The sequence below is a fragment of the Papio anubis genome, chromosome 5 (assembly GCF_008728515.1).
Source record: "Papio anubis isolate 15944 chromosome 5, Panubis1.0, whole genome shotgun sequence".
In the NCBI taxonomy this organism is placed as follows: Eukaryota; Metazoa; Chordata; class Mammalia; order Primates; family Cercopithecidae; genus Papio; species Papio anubis.
In genome coordinates this window covers 45,601,501-45,607,030 of record NC_044980.1, presented here as the reverse complement: position 1 = coordinate 45,607,030, position 5,530 = coordinate 45,601,501, and the positions used below count along the sequence as shown (strand labels likewise).

At 35.6% G+C, this 5,530-nt stretch overlaps 1 non-coding gene across 1 annotated transcript; it reads left to right on the top strand.

Moving 5' to 3' along the window:
* Positions 1-386: 386 nt before the first annotated feature.
* Positions 387-494, top strand: LOC116275099. The gene has a single exon (XR_004184064.1). It is a non-coding gene; the product is annotated as a U6 spliceosomal RNA (small nuclear RNA).
* The last annotated feature ends 5,036 nt before the right edge of the window (positions 495-5,530 follow it).

The following is a 5,530-nucleotide window of genomic DNA, read 5'->3' as shown; positions in this document are numbered from 1 at the left end:
ACAATACTGGTGAGCTGGGGGGAAAAAAAAGTAGAAGGAAAACCTTCTCTAAATATTTGCCGTTGCCTTCTAATTGGTCTTTTTTAGATTTTGTCCTCTTCCAGGCCTCCTTTTTTTCCTGGAATGATTTTTCTTAAATACAAATTTTAATTCCCTATTCCATTCTTATTGTCTGTACGTCCAAGCTCTTAATGAAACATGGTTTACAAAGCCCTTTAGAGTTTGGCTTCTTCCTGTCTCTTTAACCTCATCTCATTCAGTGTCCCTTCTTGTCCCAGTCTTCAGGTGCAAGGAAAATAGTATTACTATACCATCCTGCCTTCGTGCAGAACTTTCCCCATTTTAAGTTTGATGCGCTCCTGTTCTTCAGTCCAAAACCAGCCAAAGTGATTGCTTGGGCAGTACATATACTAAAATTAGAACAACAGAGAAACAATTTAGCATGGCCCCAGAGAAAGAATGACATGCAGATTCATGAAGTATTCTATATTTTTATGCTGTATGGTTCCACTTTTATGAGGGTACCTAGAATAGTCAAATTCATAGAGATAGATAAAATGGTGGCTGGCAGGGACTGAGGGAGGGAGGAACATGGAGTTATTGTATAATAGGCACAGAGATTCAGATTTATAAGATAAAAAGAGTTCTGTGCAGGTGGATTAGTAGCAAAACCATGTGAATGTATTTAATGCCACTGAACAGTACATTCAAAAATGGTCAAGATAAATTTCATGGTGTGTGTATTTTACCACAATTTTTAAAACTAGTCCAAGTTCCGTGGTCCCTTTCCTCTGAACCCAACCCCAGAGGGAGTTAAGCACTTCCATTATTTAATAAGTAAACTGAAATAGCTGCACCCTAAGTGATTGTTAAGGACTATAACCTTGAACTCACTGTTGCTTAATCCTCATCAAATGCTTCGTTGGGCAACATAAATTTGCAAAGGATTGCCTGAGTGATATATAGTCCATGTGTTCCTATAGATACAAAAAAAAAAAATCCTAAGAATAAGCTTCACAAGCAGAAATTTACACGTCTGGACAATATGGTCTGTCCTCTTGTAAAACTGCTTTTACTGTATGTAATTTGGCATTATGTCATCATTGGTCCATGCTAGCAACCACTATAAGAAATAGCCCTATGAAGTCAATTTAATATATGGATGTTGTTGAGGATGGCATATTGTTCTTTTTTTGATCACCTACAAGGAAAAACTTTCATTTCAGCGCTAGGAATAGGTTCATTTTCTTTTTCTTTGGAGATAGTATAAATAGTGTAATTTATTATGTTCTCATTTTTCTTACCTTCCAAAAAGTTTAGAGGCCAAATGCTTACTCTGGCATTTTTCTAGACCTTAAGTATGTATTCTGTATGCTCATATATTGTTGACTTCAAATTATCTATGCAAAGTTATTTTTTTCCTCTGGATTTACTACTCCAATATTCATTTTTTCCTTTTATTTCATGTTGTGAGAAACTTTAAATACATTATTGAATAAATAAACATGAACTAATAAATTCATTCTTTCCTCTATGCTCTTACTGGATATTGCTTATATTTGTATCATTAGTTTTATTACCATTAATTTGTATTTACATATGTGCCATTCACATTGGACAATAAGCACTTTTAAAAAAACTTTTAGGATCAGGAGTACATCTGCAGGTTTGTAACATAGGTAAACTCCTGTCACGGGGGTTTATCGTACAGATTATTTTATCACCCAGGTATTAGGCCTAGTACCCATTAGTTATGTTTCTTGCTCCTCTTCCTCCTCCCACCGTCCATCCTCCAGTAGCCCTAGTGTCTGCTGTTTCCCTCTATGTGTCCATGGTTCTCATCATTTACCTCTCACTTGTAAGTGACAACATGCACTATTTAGTTTTCTCTTCCTGCTCTAGTTTGCTAAGGCTAATGGCCTCCAGCTCCATTCATGTTCCTGCAGAGGATATGATCTTTTTTATGGCTCTTTTGGGGCTGCATAGTATTCCATGGTGTATATGTACCACTTTTTCTTTATCCAGTCTACCACTGACGGGCATTTAGGCTGATTTCATGCCTTTGCTATTGTGAATAGTGCTGCAGTGAACATATACTTGCATGTGTCTTTGTGACAAAACAATTTATATTCCTTTGGTACATACTCAGTAATGGGATTGCTGGGTCGAATTGTAGTTTTGTTTCTGGCTCTTTGAAGAATTGCCACACTGCTTTCCACAGGGGTTGAACTAGTTTACACCCACCAACAATGTGTAAGCATTCCTTTCTCTTCACAACCTGGCCAGCATGTGTTATTTTTTGACTTTTCAATAACAGCCATCCTAACTGGTGTGAGATGATATCTCATTGTAGTTTTGATTTGCTTTTTTCTAATGATCAGTGATACTGAACTTTTTTTTTCCACATTCTTGTTGGCCACATGCGTATCTTTTTTTTGAGAAGTGTCTGTCATGATCTCTGCCTACTTTTTAATGTTTTTTTCCTTGAAATTGTTGAAGTTCCACATAAATGATAGATATTAGACTTTTGTTAATACATAGTTTGCAAAAATTTTCTCTTATTCTGTGGCTTGTCTGTTTACTCTGTTGACAGTTTCTTTTGCTGTGCAGAAGTCTAGGTGGTCTTCCAAAGTTTTTTATAGTTTTGGGTTTCACATTTAAGTCTTCAATCCATCTCAAGTTGATTTTTGTGTATGGTATGATGAAGGGGCCCAGTTTCAATCTTTTGCATATGGCTAGTCAGTTATTCCAGCACTATTTATTGAATAGGGAGTCATTTCCCCGTTGCTTACTTTTGTCGGCTTTGTCGAAGGTCAGATGGTTGTAAGTGTGCAGACTTATTACTGTGCTTTCTATTTTTTTTTCTATTGGTCTATGTGTCTGTTTTTGTACCAGTACCATTATGTTTTGGTTACTATAGCCCAGTAGTATAGTTTGAAGTTGCGTAGTATGATGCTTCCAACTTTGTTCTTTTTGCTTAGGAATGCCTTGGCTTTTCTGACTCTGTCTTGGTTTCATATGAATTTTAAACTAGTTTTTTCTAGTTCTGTGAAGAATATCATTGGTAGTTTGCTAGGAATCGTGTTGAATCTATAAATTGCTTTGGGCAGTATGGCCATGTTAACAATATTGATTCTTCCTATCCATGAGTATGAAATGGTTTTCCACTTGTTTGTGTCATCTCTGATTTGTTTGACCAGTGTTTTGTAGTTCTCTTTGTTGAGATTTTTTACCTACCTGTTTAGCTGTATTCCTAGGTATTTTATTCTTTTTGTGGCAATTGTGAATGAGAATGTATTCCTGATTTGTCTCTCACCTTGACTGTTGTTAATGTTTGGGAATGCTAGTGATTTTTGTATGTTGATTTTGTATCCTGAGATTCTGCTCAAGTTGTTTATCAGCTGAAGGAGATTTGGACAGACTGTGAGGTTTTCTAGTTATAGAATTATGTCATCTGAAAACAGGGATAGTTTGACTTCCTCTCTCCCTATTTCAATGCCCTTTATTTCTTTCTCTTACCTGATTGCTCTGGTCAAGATTTCCAATACTATGTTGAATAGGTGTGATGAAAGAGAGCATCCTTGTCTCATGCTTGTTTTCAAGGCGAATGCTTCCAGCTTTTGCCCACTTAGTATGATGTTGACTGTGGGTTTGTCATAGATGGTTCTTATTACTTTAAGGAATGTTCCTTCAATACCTAGTCTATTGAGAGTTTTTAATATAAAGGGGTGTTGAATTTTATTGAAAGCTTTTTTCTGAATCTACTGAAATAATCATATGGTTTTTATCTTTAGTTCTGTTCATGTCATGAATCACCTTTATTGATTTGCATATGTTGAAGCAACCATGCATCCTAGGGATAAAGCCTACTTGTCTGTGATGGAAAGCTTCTTGACATGCTGCTGGATTTGGTTGGCCAGTATTTGTTGAGGATTTTTTGTATTGATGTCCATCAAGAATATTGGTTTGAGTTTTCTTTTTTTGTTGTGTCTCTGCCAGGTTTTGGTATCAGGAAGATGCTGGCCTATAGAACGAGTTAGAAAGGAGCCCCTCCTTCTCAGTTTTTGGGAATAGTTTTAGTATAAATGGTACCAGCTCCTCTTTGTACATCTGGTAGAATTCAGCTGTGAATCTGTCTGGTCCTGGGATTTTTTTGGTTGGCAGGCTATTTATTACTGATTCCATTTTGAAGCTTGTTATTGGTCTATTCAGGGATTAATTTCTTCCTGGTGTAGTCTTTGGAGGGTATCTATGTCCAGGAATTTATCAATTCTTCTAAATTTTCTAGTTTGTATGCACAGAGGTATTCACAGTATTCTCTGATGGTTATTTCTATTTCTGTGGGGTCAGTGGTAATATCCTCTTTGTCATTCTAGTTGTGTTTATATGGATCTTTTCTCTTCTTTATTAGTCTAGCCAGTGTTCTATCTATTTTATTCATTTTTTAAAAAGACAACTTGTAGATTTGTTGATCTTTTTAATGTGTGTGTGTGTGTGTGTGTGTGTGTGTGTGTGTGTTTCAATCTCCTTTAGTTCAGTTCTGGTTTTGGTGATTTCTTGTCTTCTGCTAATTTTGGAGTAAGTTTGCTCTTGGTTTGCTAGTTCTCTTAGTTGTGATGTTAGGTTGTTAATTAAGATCTTTCTGCCTTTTTGATGTGGGTGTTTGGCGCTATAAATTTCCCTCTTAACACTGCCTTAGCTGTGTCCCAGAGATTCTGGTTTGTTGTATCTTTGTTTTTATTAGTTTCAAATAACTTTTTGACTTCTGCCTTAATTTCATTATTTACCCAAATGTCTTTCAGGAGCAGGTTACTTAATTTCCATGTAACCGTATGGTTTTGAGCAATTTTCTTAGGCTTCATTATTAATTTTATTGTGCCAGGATCTGGGAGACTGGTTGGTATGATGTTAGTTCTTTTGTATTTGCTGAGGATTATTTTATATCTCATTGTGGGGTCAATTTTAGAGTATGTGCCATGAGCAGAATGTTTGTTCTGTCATTTTAGGGTGGAGAGCTCTGTAGACGTCTAGCAGGTCCATTTGATTCAGTGCTGAGTTAAAGTCTTGAATATCTTGGTTAATTTTCTGTCTTGATAAACTGTTAGCGGGGTGTTGAGGTCTCCCACTGTTATTAGGTGGAAGTCTAAGTCTGTCTGAAGGTCTCTAAGCTGATATAATGTATTTAATTACCTTTAACATATTTATTAAAAATATGAAAGAAAAGACAAGACCCTTACAATTTATTCTGAATTTTGTGAAATAGCTTATGGGTAATAATTTGCATATATCCTTCAATTCATTTAGAATATAAACCTGTGTTACTGCCAGTAAAAGATTAGTGAATGAAGACTCAATATCATAAATAGATATTTAGTGGAGTTTAAAATTTCACCTAAAGCAAGGAAGTTGATTTTTACAAATTCATTAAATGGGTTGTTTGATAATAAGTCACATGCAAAGTCTTATCAGTAACATTTTGACCAATTCTCTATGATTCACATTCTAGGAACATCACATGGTGAGACTAAAA